This window comes from Nerophis lumbriciformis, linkage group LG15 (assembly GCF_033978685.3).
Source record: "Nerophis lumbriciformis linkage group LG15, RoL_Nlum_v2.1, whole genome shotgun sequence".
NCBI lineage: Eukaryota > Metazoa > Chordata > Actinopteri > Syngnathiformes > Syngnathidae > Nerophis > Nerophis lumbriciformis.
Window position 1 is genome coordinate 39,685,755 of NC_084562.2, and position 18,784 is coordinate 39,704,538.

At 39.7% G+C, this 18,784-nt stretch overlaps 1 protein-coding gene across 2 annotated transcripts in view; it reads right to left on the reverse strand.

Moving 5' to 3' along the window:
* The window catches only part of LOC133616113 (diacylglycerol lipase-alpha-like), a 91,210-nt gene extending 78,708 nt beyond the window's left edge, over nucleotides 1–12,502 (reverse strand). For both annotated transcript variants that reach the window (XM_061975219.1, XM_061975218.1), the window contains exon 1: nucleotides 11,974–12,502. The gene's annotated coding sequence lies outside the window, so the exon portion shown is untranslated. The remainder of the gene's footprint in view (nucleotides 1–11,973) is intronic.
* Between the last annotated feature and the right edge of the window lie 6,282 nt (nucleotides 12,503–18,784).

Consider the following 18,784-nt stretch of genomic DNA (forward strand, 5'->3'; position numbering starts at 1 on the left):
TTTTTAGTACCCCTAATACTCACCTACATTGAATTGGTTTTAGCATATTTTATGCACAAAATATATCAAGGTGGCATCCACTTCATGACATTTTTGTTGTTGTATAACTATTGCCTGGCAGCTGATTGCAATGTTTTCATGCTTTATTGTATATATCATGAAACACAAAAGTCATGCTGCACTGTCCCCCCCCTAAATCCAAGGTACGTACCGGACTGTGATTAAGGCGTGCCGTTATACATCTAGTTTCTTGTATAAATTATATTTGCACTTGGATGGCTAATATCTATTTCACAAATATAAGTACATGTACAGTACAGGAATTTGAACATTCTTAGTAATGCAAGTTTAACCACTGGAATGGATTAAGCTAACCCTCTCTTTTATGGGAAAAATAAATGCAATATCAGAACACAAACCCAAACAGCCTCCTGGAATGGATTCCGTTCTACCGCATTGGTTTCACAAGACCATGAGTCTTGTCTTTATCATTGAGCTAGTATACAGTAGAAAGGATCTCTGCATCCACTTTCACATACTGTATGCATGTGGCATAATGATTGAGAATGTGGAGCGCAAGTGCTGACAATATACACCAAGATGGTTTAACGGTGAACAACTCTTGCCTCTCTACTGTGTGTATTTGTTGTCGAAGCCACTATTGCACTGCTTACTTCCGAGTCCCTCCAGCTTTTGTCGCAGCAACGGCCGTCCTCCCGCTGTTTCTAATCAAAACGACGCAAGTCAGCAGTATGCTGTCCATCTTTTTCGCCAATCCACCCGCCCATTCTTCACCCTTCCCATCCTTATGCTCTCTACTTCTCCTTCCTACCCACACACTCATTCACTATTCATATTTTAGAGGACATTTGTGAGCATGGAAACGAGCGAGTGCATCTGCATCATTTTTGATAGAGGAAACCTACATTTTCTTCTCTAGTCTTCCCAGTCCCCTTCCTCTTTCTTATCTAACTAAACCTGATTTTGGTTTTGGTTTACCACTGCTCATCTTTTTTTAGATTAAAAGCCATGTGCCACTCACTCCTACTCTCCCTCTGCCTCTTTCTCCATCTTTTTCTCCCACAGCCACCTACTCAATCCTTTTCACCTCCTTCCTCTCCAGTTCCTCGTGTTTCAGCTGATGTATCAGTGTTTGTGTGTGCCTGTTTTTGTATATGGATGCTTGCCCTCGCTGGGGTACAAAGTGACTTGCCAAACTGTCTGCGGTTGACAACCACAAACGATGTGCAACTATATGTATCTGGTTTTGGGCTGCAACTAACAACTATTTTGATAGTCGACTAGTCATCGACAATTTCAGGCGATTAGTCAGCTTATGAATCGTGGCTCGGCTTATAATTTCAGTTTGAGATATTTTGTGCTAACAATAAAGATGATTATTTCATTTCGAATATTTATTTATACCATTACTGTACTGCTCATTGGCTACTACAAAAATAATAACTCTAGGGTTGGGAGATATGACCTAAAATCTACACTATATTGCCAAAAGTATTTGGCCACCCATCGAAATGATCAGAATCAGGTGTCTTAATCACTTGGCCCAGCCCCAGGTGTATAAAATCAAGCACTTAGGCATGGAGACTGTTGCTACAAACATTTGTGAAAGAATGGGCCGCTCTCAGGAGCTCAGTGATTTCCAGCGTGGAACTGTCATAGGATGCCACCTGTGCAAAAAATCCAGTCGTGAAATTTCCTCGCTCCTTAATATTCCAAAGTCAACTGTCAGCTTTATTACAAGAAAATGGAAGAGTTTGGGAACAACAGCAACTCAGCCATGAAGTGGCAGGCCATGTAAACTGACAGAGAGGGGTCAGCAGATGCTGAAGCGCATAGTGCAAAGAGGTCGCCGACAGTCATTTGCTACAGAGCTCTAAACTTCATGTGACCTTCCAATTAGCCCACGTACAGTACGCAGAGAGCTTCATGGAATGGGTTTCCATGGCCGAGCAGCTGCATCTAAGCCATACATCACCAAGTCCAATACAAAGCGTCGGATGCAGTGGTGTAAAGCACGTCGCCACTGGACTCTAGAGCAGTGGAGACGCGTTCTCTGGAGTGAGGAATCACGCTTTTCCATCTGGCAATCTGATGGACGAGTCTGGATTTGGAGTTTGCCAGCAGAACGGTACATTTCGGACTGCATTGTGCCGAGTGTGAAACTTGGTGGAGGAGGAATTATGGTGCGGGTTTGTTTTTCAGGAGTTGGGCTTGGCCCCTTAGTTCCAGTGAAAGGAACTTTGAATGCTCCAGGATACCAAAACAATTTGGACAATTCCATGCTCCCAACCTTGTGGGAACAGTTTGGAGTGGGCCCCTTCCTCTTCCTCTTCCAACTGTCATCCACAAAGACATGGATGACAGAGTCTGGTGTTGATGAACTTGACTGGCCTGCACAGAGTCCTGACCTGAACCCGAAAGAACACCTTTGGGATGGATTATAACAGAGACTGAGAGTCAGGCCTTCTCGACCAACATCAGTGTGTGACCTCACCAATTCGCTTTTGGAAGAATGGTCGAAAAGTCCTATAAACACACTCCGCAACTTTGTGGACAGCCTTCCCAGAAGAGTTGAAGCTGTAATAGCTGCAAAAGGTGGACCAACATCATATTGAACCCTACGGGTTAGGAATGGGATGGCAATTCAAGTTCATATGTGAGTCAAGGCAGGTGGCCAAATACTTTTGGCAATATAGTATATATCGCAATATATATTTAAGCCTTTTGCAATAATGATATATTTCACGATAAATAGTAATAATGATAACCACAGTAAAATTCCCGACGGTTAGTATTACAGTTTTAAATTTTCATCATCGAAAAACTACATGAAAAAAAGAGCCATTAACGTCTTCCTGTATTAAGAAGTGACATTTCACAAATCTAAACTTATGTAAACACATTACTGTCTGAGCAACTAAGCTATTTAATTGTGCACATTGAACACGCACACTGTGCTCTCTTCGAACAGGGTGATCGTTCTATTACTGGTTACGTCCGTTTTTCTTCTTCACGGTTTAATTCCAATGATGGTCAACCAGCTTGAGTGTAGCATTAAAACAAGTGAGATTATGTAGAGTTTGATTCGAAAATGCCGTACTGCTGTTCTGTTCTTGGGTGTTTCAATGGTTCCAATAGAGAGATAGGAAAGTGATTTCATAGAGTCCCACAAGAAGTGGTTCATAAAGGTAATAAAGTCAGGGGGAAAAACGAAAGTGCGTCAAAGCAAACGGCTCTTAAAAATATCACTTTCATCATCCTGTGTAATACAGTCGGACCACACCTGTGTTTGCCACAGTCACTTTGTAAAATGTTTGATTGAATCTGTTTGAGAAACTTTCTGTGATGCAATGACGTTTATTTTCTACTATATAGCTGGTGTTTGGGAGCAGAACTAAACCTAAAGAAAGCACAAGAGATTGCATTAGTTTGTGATCTTTTGTGGTTGCAATGCCTAAATATAACTACAAAGACCTAGTTGTGCAAATAAACTAACGCCATGTTAAGTCCTAGAGACAACTATCGTGATTGATGGTGTAAACCACCGAATTTTCATTGTCAATTTTCATAACAGAAACTAAAAGCTTAGTTGTTGTTGTGCAGGAAAGCCAAGTGTTTTATTCGACACGGATGGATGAATTGTAGATGACACAAACATTTGTAGCAGGAAACCAACAGCCCACAAACGTATCCTTTTTCTCTTTAGCTTTACGATTACAGCAGCATGACACTCGTTATGTCAATCAAATACGTTACTTACCAATGCACAAATAAGTCCAACATCGTCTTTCACGGATCAATGCTTGATTTGTGGACCCCTCAGATGTGAAAGACATTATGTGCCTCTAATCTTTTCTTTTTTAAATCCTTGTGTCGAAGGAAGTGAGGTCAAGGCAAGCAGTAAAGTCTTGGCGATAATGAATGGTTTACAGCTTTCAAAAATTTTTTTTCTTATGAGCGTATAAATTCACTCTATTCCATCTAAAATATTGTTTTATGATTGCCTATATATTTGGCTCTAAACCTTTCAAAATACGCTCAAATCTGCATTAATGCAGGTAAACAAAGAGTATCCTAATGGTAATCTGGACCATCGCCTGAAGCCCAGGAGTGCCTCTCGGTCACATGTTTGCAACCCAGCAATACTCAGAGGAAGTTGTTTTTACGATGCGTTCAAGGACTACTGTACAGAGTAGGACACATCAACCCCTGCCAGAAATAATAATAGATTTTATCTGTTACGCACTTATCAATGAAATACATTTAAACGTTTTCCCCTAAAGCCCACCTGTGTCCTGGGACTTATTTCCTGAGTTTGTAAACAATAGGAAAAACGACAAGATGTTCTGATAATAAAAAATATTGATCTAATTACTAGTATCGACCATATACTGATACCAGATATCGTTACTGTCGATTTGTGTATCGATCCGCCTACCTCAGTTAACATTTAAGAGCTTTAGCTTAGCAGTTAGAATATCCTACTGTATGTAGTGTAGAATATTTAACTATTCCTCCAGTGATACTTTGAAATGTAGTTTGTTTGCCGCCATGGAGGGGAGGACTGCAGACTTAAAAGTGTCTTAGAAGGTCTCCGCTAGCGAGAATCTGAATTGAGGATGCCTTTGTTTTCTTGTCATGTCAAATTTGCGGGGAATCAGCTAGAATGTGCCATCAACATGCATTATCGCGATATATCGATAGTATTAAAAACTGTACTGCCAGCTGAATTTGTATCATTGATATCGTATACCATCCCTACCACGCAACACTACAGTAAAAAAATACTAAATCCATCTCGCTTACTCAATAATAAAATAACATTTAATTATGAAAATAATGTGTTTAGAAAGCTGCACACAGGTATATAGATAACTTTAAGTTGGCGGACTTTGGCTAAAATGAACATTAAAGCTATTTTTAACACAACTCCATCCCTCTGTTAGCAAGCTGGGTAACAAGCGGACTATTTTACCAAGGAGAGTCGGACACCGCATCCTTAAGCTGTCTGACATGCCCCAGCATCATAGACGTACTGCCAGGAAAAGCAAATTGAGCATGTTTTATTCATGTCTTTGACATGTTTAATTTTCACTTGCCATGTAGCATTGTTTTTTTCTTCCTGCTGCTCAGAATTCATGGGTCACGCTGAAACATGCATGTTTGTTGGCGATGCTGTGATTGACTGTTATCAACAAATACATTTGTCGGCGATAAATTGTATTATTGAATTTTGATGACAACGTCGACAAATTGTTGGACGACAAATCTGGTTAAATAGTAAGAAAAAAAGGGCTATGGGATGTCAGCATTTTCTGCATTCAGTTAAATGCCTCCAGAAATCACGTATCAAATTACACAGGCCTCTATATGTGCTGAGGTCACACAGATCGCCTACAAGGATCGCACAAATCGTAGAACAGAGCAGTGATTCCAAACCATTGTGCTGTGAGAGACTATCCGGTGTGCCACATGACATTCACTTGGCAGTTTTTAAAAATGATTTTTTTACAACCAATAATGTCGTTATGTTCATTTATCTGAGCCAGTGACATTTTGTGACAGGCAGAACAATTAAATACTCTTCCACAATGGCAGAAGGTACCCAATCAAGCCAACTGTTACCAGTCATACATTTTTGTGTGTTTTGATATTTTTCAAATACAAAATATGTGCACATTGAAGCCTACTCGTGAAACTGGCAAAACCTTTAACAGACAGGTAGACAAACATCCCTGGTAGCCTCATGTCTACAAAAGGGATTGTCACAACCTTGATCAGAAGAAGGCTAAGCTAAAGTAGTTGGAGTCATTCAACAAGGTAATGCAGCATAATCTATGTGGGTGGCAATAAATATTCCCTCTAGTTTTACTGTCACAAATACAACACTATTTATCATCTATGACTTACTGAAAAACTTAATCTAGCCTTCATTCTCTATGAATAAACAACTGACACAATTCAAAAAGTCCCACACGTAACGTATCTCATCGAGCAAGTAACCACAATCAACAGGTATTGTATATTTTCACCTTTATAAAGTAATGATTCCTGCAGGGTTGTTGTGATTATCTGTTGTGTACCAATAAAATGACAAGTGGTACTAGGGAATAGACTACAGATTGTCATAGTAAATGAGTAATCACTTAGAATTAATCGGTTCGGTGGAAGTGATTGAATCTTGAATCAACTGAGACAAAACAAAGCGCACTACTTGGCTGACACCATTTTCTTTGGTCTAAAACAAACACCATGGCACAGCTATGGAAAGTTGTGCTACATCTGCAAACTGGTGGCCAACATAAGTCTGATCATATTCAAATTGATATTTGACTTTCCCAACTAATCAAAGGGAATTTAGTAGAACGTACCAAGGGCACCTTTTGGCACAGACCGAATCCCGGCGGTCCTACCGGGCAGCGAGTTACGTAAAAGCCAACAGTTCCATGTTACGGTACCTGGGTTGCGTGTGACGTCACACTCCGTTGCCTACTCTTCGCACTTCAGCATTTGGCGATCTCTCTAGCAGCACTGAGAGCGGACTTAGCCAAACTACCTCTGGTAAAGTTTCAATTTTCAATGCCAACAAAGAAATTGACTGAAAAAACCCTAACATAAGAAAAATGTGGCTCCACTTTTCCAAAAATCCACAGGCTTGATGGTAATATACATTGGCTTTGTTATTGGCATGCTACTGATTAGCATTAGCAATTTTACAAGCCGATTGCAGCCCCTCCAACATTTGTAAATTAAAACTACAATTAAGATGCAACTTGCAATCAAACTGCTGGAGCGCAATAATAAGTACAATACCTAAAGTATTAACACTTTTTGGCGCAACAAAAAAAACACACCATAAATTATACACTACTGCCATCTAATGTTTTGGACTTGCAACTGTAATTGCAACTTCATGTCATACTGGCAAATGATAAATATATAACAACTGGACAGTGGTTATCATAATCAGCACATATTTAAATGTTGCATCCATCCATCCATTTTCTACCGCTTGTCCCTTTTGGGGTCGCGGGGGTGCTGGAGCCTATCTCAGCTGCATTCGGGCGTAAGGCGGGGTACACCCTGGACAAGTCGCCACCTCATCACAGGGCCAACACAGATAGACGGACAACATTCACAATCACATTCACACACTAGGGCCAATTTGGTTTTTGGGGGTGGGAGGAAGCCGGAGTACCCGGAGGGAACCCACGCAGTCACGGGGAGAACATGCAAACTCCACACAGAAAGATCCCGAGCGCAGGATCACAATAAATAAAATGTTTTTTTTATGAAAGACAATTAATATTTATTAACACAAACAAAAGTACCAACAATGAGTACCATTGGCTACAGCTATTGCTTCCCAGGTAGTGGGAATTTGTTACCGTATCTGCTCAAATGTGAATAGCACCCATCTCTACTTTGTACACAGATATTACATTTCAGTGTCACAAGTTGTGAATCCAAACTCACTGGTCTGTACTGTAGCACTTTTTATGATTGTACCCACTAAACATAGGCTTATTAGCTAATTACTTTGATTGATTGATTGTTTGGGAAAATTAACTGAGGAAATAAACACTAGGAATGTGCCAATCAATCAACCACTTATCTGTATTGGCCAATTTTCATAAAACGTATGTGATCACCATTTCTGATTAATGCCGATCACAAACACCAAGCTAATTCATCACCTCCATTACAACAAATAAACTGCATTTCTTAGTACCTTAAGCGTCAAGTTTAAGTATTGTTATCATTGGAGGACAAAGCTAAACATGTTACACATTGAGCAAGCCAGGAGCAGGCATGCTAATAGTTAAGCTAACCGCTAAGCTAGTTTGAAACAATACAAAGATAAGTGCTAAGTAAAGTTTAAGAAGGGTAGATGGACCCATGTTACAGCAGGAAGTAAGCATTTATTAGGAGGAAATTAATAGGTAGTATAATAGGAGTTAGAGGACAATATAACAACAAGTGTGTCAGCATTGTCACAATTAGTACATTACATGCATTAATTGGCTGTGTCGATACCAAGACTGGTATTATTATATGATCGATACTAGAGGGATTAGATTGATATTTTTTTGTCAAAATATATATTTTGTTGGGTTTTTTTATGTTTACAAAATTAGGAAATAATTCCACGGACACGGACACCGGAGTACTTTGACTGCGAAAACATAAATAATTGTATGAGTAATAGATAGAATTATAGTCTTTGTTAAGATATTGTGTACTATTGACTTTGTTTTGCTCAAAAAAGAAAATAAGGCACAATGTAAAATACTGTGTTGATAAGTGGTACACTGTCAATAGCACTCACCATAAAAACCTTTGAAAAAAGTGTAGTTAGAACATGTGTTCAGTATCAGTATCGACCGTTCTCACTCATAGCTGATCGGCATTCTGATAAAACATCCCTAATAGAAAACACTCATGTTGGTCTTAGTTGCTTCAAGATGTCTTTCACCAATAATCAATTTCATACAAATTACTCAAATATTCAATCATGTATTTATTTATTATTATGCCCATTCCTGGTAACAACCAGACCAGGTGCAGATGGCTGATTGGTCGACAAAGAATTGACAATTTGTGGGCACGGTCATGTTTTAAAAAATAAAAAATAAAAAAATAAAAAAGAGATTTTAGGTTGTATTTCCACTTGCTACTGACTGCATGAATCAGGGGGGGCTTTGAAAAATCTATTGAGCTGAAATGCAACCAAATTCCCTCATCTGTCGTTTTCGGAATTTAAGACGCTGGCAAAGAGACAAAAACAACAAAAAGTCAAACAGAGAGGATATTTGCGTCAGGGCAACCAAAAAAAGAGGTAGTGAAGATGTGAAATATGCACTTTTTCAAAACAGAGACATTCTACTAGTGCGGTCACCCTGGAGACAGCCAGTTTCTGCGAGGGTTAAAAACCTTGAAGGGGGTCTTGCATTAAACAAGACAGCATGCTTCATGTACCAAACACTATTTAAATAACAAAAATGCAAACTAGCCACACTTTGCTGCTGCACCTTTTGTGTGTATTGGAAAAGGTCAACCATTAATTATTGACATCACGGTTTATATCAACCATATTTGCACACATGCTATGTGAAATACATATAGGAAGGGTATTTGTTGGGTTTTAAATTATTAGATGTGTTACAATCATCCACTAATACATTTCATAATTTTTAATGTCTTACTCTTGCCATCTCCAGCTATAAATTGAATGTCAAAGTTGACCAACTTCTCTGTTTATGGCCACAACCTTCTACCATACAAGTGAGAGACATGATTTACAATCTAGAATTAACTTTTACCTAATCAGTGGCGATGCAGCATCTTACTGGCTCAGTATGTCAATAGCTGCATAAGTTGGTTAGTGCTCTGTGATCTCGGCACCACAAAAAGTAGTTCCTCTGCGTTAGCACTTATAAACAATATTGCTAATACTTGGGTAATATTCAGGTCACGACATGTAAATGGAGTATTGTTGTCGGTTTTTGGATGGTTTTTAGAGGGCTTTATGTGCGCAATAGATTACTTTCGTGAGCTGCATTTTTAACTGTTTATTGTGATTTTAGAATTGTGTTCACATTAAGTGTTTTCCATGGTTGTGTTGGAATGTCCTTTCCTTTCTGCCTTGCTGGGGGGGGATTATAATCAGAGAACGATAAAATATATTTCCTCCTGGTCCATATCGCCAATAATTATTGATATCAATGCGGCGCCATTGGGAGAGTGGCCGTGCCAGCAACCTGAGAATTCCTGGTTTGAACCCCACCTTCTACCAACATACTCACGACCGTTGTGTCCTTGCTCCTGATGGGTCGTGGTTAGTGCCTTGCATGGCAGCTCCCGCCATCAGTGTGTGAATGGGTGTGTGAATGGGTGAACGTGGAAAAAGTGTCAAAGCGTTTTGAATACCTTGAAGGTAAAAAAGCGCTATACAAATATAACCCATTTACCATTTCCAAGCTTAAATAAGAATAACAGACCAAATAAATGTTACACAGACCACATAACTCCCTGGCATTAAACCTGCAGAAGATTGTTCTTCTCAGGTTTCACTATGTTTAAATTTTCACACTATTTTGTTTCACTTTATTCAGCATTTCTCACACATTCTTTATTTTTGCACCTTCATTTTAAGAGGTTATTGTTAAATATTTTAGAATTGTGTTTACATTGATTAAGTGTTTTCCATAGTTGTGTCGCAATGTCCTTTCCTTTTGTACCTTGCTGGTGGGGGATTATAATCAGAGAACAGTTATATATATTTCCTCCTGGTCCATATCGCCAATAATTATTGATATCAACGTGGCGCTGTTGGGAGAGTGGCCGTGCCAGCAACCTGAGGGTTCCTGGTTCAATCCCAAACTTCTACCAACCTAGTCACGACCATTGTGTCCTTGAGTTAAAAGTTAAAGTACCAATGATTGTCACACACACTAGGTGTGGTGAAATTTGTCCTCTGCATTTGACCCATCCCCTTGTTCACCCCGTGGGAGGTGCGGGGAGCAGTGGGCAGCAGCGGTGTGGTGCCGCGCCGGGAATCATTTTGGTGATTTAACCCCCAATTCCAACCCTTGATGCTGAGTGCCAAGCAGGGAGGAAATGGGTCCCATTTGTATAGTATTTGGTATGACTCGGCCAAGGTTTTTGAACTCACAACCTACCGTTCTCAGGGCGGACACTCTAACCACTAGGCCACTGAGTAGGTCCACTAGGCCACTTGAGCAAGACACTTCATCCTTGCTCCTGATGGGTCGTGGTTAGCGCCTTGCATGGCAGCTCCCGCCATCAGTGTGTGAATGGGTGTGTGAATGGGTGAACGTGGAAAAAGTGTCAAAGCGTTTTGAATACCTTGAAGGTTGAAAAGCGCTATACAAGTATAACCCATTTACCATTTCCAAGCTTAAATAAGAATAACAGACCAAATAAATGTTACACAGACCACATAACTTCCTTGCATTAAACCTGCAGAAGATTGTTCTTCTCGAGTTTCACTATGTTTACATTTTCACACTATTTTGTTTCACTTTATTAGGCATTTCTCACAAATTCTTTATTTTTGCACCTTCATTTTAAGATCCATCCATTTTCTAACGCTTAATCCCTTCGGGGGCGCGGGGGGCGCTGGAGCCTATCTCAGCTACAATCGAGCGGAAGGCGGGGTACACCCTGGACAAGTCGCCACCTCATCACAGGGCCAACACAGAGACAGACAACATTCACACTCACATTCACACACTAGGGCCAATTTAGTGTTGCTAATCAACCTATCCCCAGGTGCTTGTTTTAGGAGGTGGGAGGAAGCCAGGGTAACCGGAGGGAACCCACGCAGTCACGGGGAGAACATGCAAACTCCACACAGAAAGATCCAGAGTCCGGGATTGAACCCAGGACTGCTCAGGACCTTCGTATTGTGAGGCAGACGTACTAACCCCTCTTCCACCGTGTTGCCCTCATTTTAAGATGTTATTGTTAAATATTTTTGAATTGTGTTTACATTGATTCATTAAGTGTTTTCCATGGTTGTGTTGAAATGTCATTTCCTTTTCTGCCTTGCTGGTGGGGGATTATAATCAGAGGACAGTTATATATATTTCCTCCTGGTCCATATCGCCAATAATTATAGATACCACCCATATTGGAAAAAAAAAACTTTTATGGTGATACAGTTTTCAGCCATATTGCCCAGCCCAAGTGTAAAGTTAACGCACCCAATGCGTGCAGCATGTGTGCATGGGAATAAAACCAACAAGTATAAGTACAGGCAGTCGTGTTTGCATTTATTAAAGAGAGCAACCGCTTAGGGTGTCATTCTGCAGGCCTTGCTAGGTGGGATGTGGCCTACAAACGTGTCCAACGACAACAATCATCAAATCAAGTCCGACTGAACGTGCCAATTCACCAACAAAAAGAAGCTTCATCCATCATTCTCACCTGTGTTTTGACGCTGCCTGGACGTGAACCACTGCATCGGTTCCTCCTCCTCGCCCATAGTCGATGCCCTCCGACTGGAGAACCGCCTCGTCAGCCTCGTCCTCCGACCCAAAAGAGATGCGGTGACAAGTCCGTGAACGCCTCGCCGTTAACCGACCAGCTGAGGAATGAATGGACTAATCAAACGACACGAGCGCGCGCGTGGGTCCGCGTCTCCCGACCCGTTCGAGAGCAACACGTCTTCCGCTGTGGCCGCTTCTATCCACGGAGCCGTGTCCACGTTGAATCCAGTGGCGTGTGTGCGTGCGCCGCCGGCCGCCGGGCGACTCCCGAATCCCCAGCAAGGAAAACACGGGCAGCATTCCACGAGAACCGGGCCCATCCCCCGGTACACAGCGACTCGGAATTACGTACCAAGACAGAAGCGATTCCCCTTCCGCGTTCCGCTGCGCAAATCACGTACCGCCTTTTGATTGCGCATACCCCACACTCGCTTCTTTTTTTCTTTTTTTTTATAAACGGAAGTCACGTTTATTGCGGCGTAAGGGCGCCACTGGTGGTTTGTGAATATGAGGGGTGGGAGGATCGATACAAATAGCGACTGTATTGATACCGATGGCAGTATTGGATCGATACTAACACAATACGATCGATATTTTTCACTTCTCTTCTATGTGTGTACAGCTCCACTAATGGACATTGGAGTGTTACTTTCAAAGGCAACATTAAAGTATTGCTAGAAACATAATTTTATATGGGACTTTATTGTATTATATGTATATGTTCCAAAAAGAAAAAAAGCCAGAATTAAAGATATTACAAGTCAAAGTGATGAAGCTTAGTGTTACGCTCATGACTTGGTGTAACTAAACATTAAAGTTAAAGTTAAAGTACCAATGATTGTCACACACACACTAGGTTTGGCGAAATGATTACCCTATAACAGTGGTTCTTAACCTTGTTGGAGGTACTGAACCCCACCAGTTTCAAATGCGCGTTCACCGAACCCTTCTTTAGTGAAAAATATTATGTATATATTTTTTTAATTCAAGACAAAGTTATATGTTTTTTTACTGGTGCACAAAATGAACTGTGCATGAACATCACCTTGTTCCAAGGACAAAACCAACACAGTGCATAAACTCACAACAAATTACTGTCAGGTTCAAACACCGAACTATCTATTACACAAGACAAGAAGAAGGAATCAAGCCGAGACAGAGTTGAATTTTACTATGGTTTACTATGGTTTACTATGGTACTATGGTTTACTATGGTACTATGGTTTACTATGGTTTACTATGGTACTATGGTTTACTATGGTTTACTATGGTTCAAACACCGAACTATCTTTTACACAAGACAAGAAGAAGGAATCAAGCAGAGACAGAGTTGAATTTTACTCATGAGGAGAGACGTATTGGGCTGCACACTCAGTTACAGTTTCACCCTACGCTCGAAGGTACAGTCCCACGTGCACCTCTATTTATTCGGGAGGTCCCTAGTTAAAGGGGAACATTATCACCAGACCTATGTAAGCGTCAATATATACCTTGATGTTGCAGAAAAAAGACCATATATTTTTTTAACCGATTTCCGAACTCTAAATGGGTGAATTTTGGCGAATTAAACGCCTTTCTAATATTCGCTCTCGGAGCGATGACGTCACGTTGTGACGTCACATCAGTCAACTGACTGTTTTCCGTACCTTGGAGACATCATGCCTCGTCGATGTGTTGTCGGAGGGTGTAACAACACGAACAGGGACGGATTCAAGCTGCACCAGTGGCCCAAAGATGCGAAAGTGGCAAGAAATTGGACGTTTGTTCCGCACACTTTACCGACGAAAGCTATGCTACGACAGAGATGGCAAGAATGTGTGGATATCCTGCGACAAACAAAGCAGATGCATTTCCAACGATAACGTCAAAGAAATCTGCCGCCAGACCCCCATTAAATCTGCCGGAGTGTGTGAGCTATTCAGGGACAAAGGTCCTCGGTAGCACGGCAAGCAATGGCGGCAGTTTGTTCCCGCAGACGAGCGAGCTAAACCCCCTGGATGTCTTATCAAGAGAAGAACATCGACCCTAGCTTCCCTGGCCTGCTGACATCAACTCCAAAACGGGACAGATCAGCTTTCAGGAAAAGAGCACGGATGAGGGTATGTCTACAGAATATATTAATTGATGAAAATTGGGCTGTCTGCACTCTCAAAGTGCATGTTGTTGCCATTTCATATGCTGTAAACCTAGTTCATAGTTGTTAGTTTCCTTTAATGCCAAACAAACACATACCAATCGTTGGTTAGAAGGCGATCGCCGAATTCGACCTCGCTTTCTCCCGTGTCGCTGGCTGTTGTGTCGTTTTCGTCGGTTTCGCTTGCATACGGTTCAAACCGATATGGCTCAATAGCTTCAGTTTCTTCTTCAATTTCGTTTTCGCTACCTGCCTCCACACTACAACCATCCGTTTCAATACATTCGTAATCTGTTGAATCGCTTAAGCCGCTGAAATCCGAGTCTGAATCCGAGCTAATGTCCCTATAGCTTGCTGTTCTTTCCGCCATGCTTGTTTGTGTTGGCTTCACTATGTGACGTCACAGGAAAATGGACGGGTGTTTATAACGATGGTTAAAATCAGGCACTTTGAAGCTTTTTTTAGGGATTTTGCGTGATGGGTAAAATTTTGAAAAAAACTTCGAAAAATATAAAAAGCCACTGGGAACTGATTTTTAATGGTTTTAACCATTCTGAAATTGTGATATTGTTCCCCTTTAACATCACTGAGACTGCTTCTGAAGGGAGGGGGAATGCAAGCAGCCCCAGTAGACACAACACATGATTATTCAGAACGGAAATGTGCTGACACTCGTGATTTCGCCCTGTCTCTGTTTCTTCTGTGTTGAGGTACTTGATGTCCATCCTTGGCAGCAGGCAGGGTCTGGAAACAAACTGCTGACATGAGACAACTCACAAAGCAAGATTACAAGTTGTGCTTTTGCACAGAAAGAAAAGTACAACTTCAGCACAATTGATAACAACTATAGCAATGGCCTTTAAGCATAAGAGTTGCGTGATAACTTAAGTTTTTATTTACACGATGAGTCGGGGTGTGTCTTGACCTTCGTCCAACCCCTGAGACCGACTCACCGAACCCCTAGGGTTCGGTCGAACCCAGGTTAAGAACCACTGCCCTATAAAATGAAGGCAATTGCATTTTATTGATATTTGAAATGTATTCAATGTTTATAAATGAATATTTAAATATACTAAATGTAAAAAAGGGAATCAATATTCAAAATAAGATCATTAAATGAAATCTAGTTTGGTTACGCCATCATGAGCGCAACACAAGGTTGTAAAAGTTTCAACTACAATTCTAAATAAGATGTCAAAAGCCAACTGAAATCAAATACACACAGCTTAAAGATTGATCAATACCTATTTGAATTTAGTAATACATAAATATGATGATTTATCAAAATATATAAGAGATATACCTGAACAGAACGCTCATGATGGTTACACCAAAAAGTAACGCTATGAATTGTGTTTTTCCAAGTTTTTTGGGCATTTTTATGCTATTTCCAAGCATCTCCTTTTTATTATCGTTGATTTTAAATGGTCAAACTAATGCATATTATATATGCATGCCCTAGTAAACAAAAAAAAGTCATATTTATTTTGATTGTTACATTTTGAAGTACATTTGTACAGGTGGGTGCGAATGTACCCATTACCAGAGGTGTACACATGTCTATTTGTTACAAATGCTGTTTTTTTTTTTTTAACTGTAGTCTCGTTCATAATGTCGATATTGTTCCATGTTGTTGACAAACACAGGGAATACGTTTGGGGCTTAAAGGGGAAAAATGATTTAGATGAGAGCCAGTATTGCTTTTGTCTATTTGTTTTTTCACAATTGGCTCTTTTAAACAAAAAAATATGTAATAAATAGAAGTAATATCATTATTTTTGTATTTTTACATTGATCTAATTGTTGAATGTTTGTACAGTACTTTTTTTGTGTGTATTTTGTAATCTATATTTGTATTAATTATTTTCCAAAAATAACATAATAACATACAACAAACATAGGAAAAACAAAACACACAAGACAAAGCAAATACAACCAAACAAAACAAAACAACCCCCCCTCCCCACTCCCACACACATTCACACATCCATTGAGAGACACTTACATGAACTTGTGAAAATCCAAAATGAAAAGAAATTAAAAAAAAAAAAAAGATAATAACAATAATTCATACTTTAAGCATCTGTACTTTTTAGTACTTTAATGTTAAATTGTTCACAAACAAAAAGTTAGTTGATTTCTATTTTAGGTTTGGTCTAGTGCAGTGGTTCTCAAACTTTTTTTCCATCAAGTTCCACCTCAGAAAACACTTGGCGATCATCACAATGACCAACATTAAAATACAGTAGCGTAGTAGGCCCAAGTATTCATTAAAATAAGGCAAAGGTGTTATTTACAAGTATATTTAATAGTTTTGGCCATTGTAACAATACACACAGTTTGAACAGTAACACTGTGTTTGAATATTTAATTAAGTGAATCTTTGGCATACCACTAGATGAAGTACCACATTTGGAAAATCACTTGTCTTGTGCCCATGGCTGATTGAGGCAATACAATTTTAGCAAAACAAAAAAAACAGTCGAAATTGAGGTAATTAACACAGTGGCCTTGTGGTTAGAGTGTCCGCCCTGAGATCGGTAGGTCGTGAGTTCAAACACCGGCCGAGTCATACCAAAGATTATAAAAATGGGACCCATTACCTCCCTGCTTGGCACTCAGCATCAAAGGTTGGAATTGGGGGTTAAATCACCGACATGATTCCCGGGCGCGACCACCGCTGCTGCTCATTGCTCCCCTCACCTCCCATCGGGTGGAACAAGGGGATGGGTCAAATGCAGAGGCTAATTTCATCACACCTAGTGTGTGTGTGACTATCAGCGGTACTTTATCTTTAACTTTATTGTTACATGTTGTTTACAAACACAGGGAATACGTTTGGGGCTTCAAGGGCAAAAATGATTTAAAATGTGATTTTTTTCCACAATTGGCTTTTTTAAACAAACGAGTATGTAATAAATATAATTAATATCATTATTTTTGTATTTTTACATTGATCACATTGTTGAATGTATGTACAGTACTTCAATGTTTAATTGTTCACAAACAAAAAGTTAGTTGATTTCTATTTTAGGTTTGGTCTAGTGCAGTGGTTCTCAAACTTTTTTCCCATCAAGTTCCACCTCAGAAAACACTTGGCGATCATCACAATGACCAACATTAAAATACAGTAGCGTAGTAGGCCCAAGTATTCATTAAAACAAGGCAAAGATGTTATTTACAAGTATATTTAATAGTTTTGGCCATTGTAACAATGCACACAGTTTGAACAGTAACACTGTGTTTGAATATTTAATTAAGTGATTCTTTGGCATACCACTAGATGAAGTACCACATTTGGAAAATCACTGGTCTTGTGCCCATGGCAGATTGGGGCAATACAATTTAGTAAAACGAATAAAACAGTCTAAATTGGGGTAATTAACATAATTATATCAGTACTTTTCACTTCTCTTCCATGCGTATTTTTACAAAAGTCAGTTTTTATTGTTGTGATTTTCATATTGTTTACAAACACAAGGAATAAGTTCATGTACAAAGAGGGCTTTGGGAGGAAAATAGTCACAGGATTTAAATGAGAGCCGATACAGTAATAGTTTTTTTGTTGTTTGTTTGTTTTGCACTATTGACTTTATTTTGCCTTATATATATATATATATATATATATATATATATATATATATATATATATATATATATATATATATATATATATCAGTGACGTGTGGTGAGGTTGATGGCTGGTGAGGCACTGACTTCATCACAGTCAGATTTACAAACATATGAACCCTAAAGAGTATCTTATTCACCATTTGATTGGCAGCAGTTAACGGGTTATGTTTAAAAGCTCATACCAGCATTCTTCCCTGCTTGGCACTCAGCATCAAGGGTTAGAATTGGGGGTTAAATCACCAAAAATGATTCCCAGGCGCGGCGCCGCTGCTGCCCACTGCTCCCCTCACCTCCCAGGGGGTGAACCAGGGGATGGGTCAAATGCAGAGGACAAATTTCATTACACCTAGTGTGTGTGTGACAATCATTGGTACTTTAACTTAACTTTAACTTTACACATACAAACTGTAGCACACAAAAAAGCACATTTAATAAAAAAAACGTTATTATGGTCTTACCTTTACTTAGAAATTAAGTCCATGCGCCGCAACTAAAGCCCTCACTTAAACTTTCCACGTGCAAGATTGAATCTATTTTAAAAAGTGTAACCGAAGTTTTATAAATGTCGCCTATACTGTATGAAACTACAAAATAACAAACACGGAGGCTCCAGTTTACACGAGGACCACTTTATTTACCTTCTTTCAAAAACCTCCGCAACATGACATCACTTCCGCTCTTAGCGCCTTCAAAATAAGAGCTCAAGGCATATACTGTATAACAGCGCATAACAGGAACTTAACATCACAAAGAGGAAAGCCCATGAAAATAGGTTACAAAAGTTATTTAATAAGAAGCCAAAAAGTGCAAAAACAATAATGTTCGTGTTGGAGGAGTTGTGAATTAGGTACACTTGCAGTCTGCAGGTGTATCTAATGTTGTGTCCCTGCAGTCATTCACAACTCCTCCAACACCAACATTATTGTTTTTGCACTTTTTGGCTTCTTATGAAATAATTTTTTTAAATAGATTCAATCTTGCA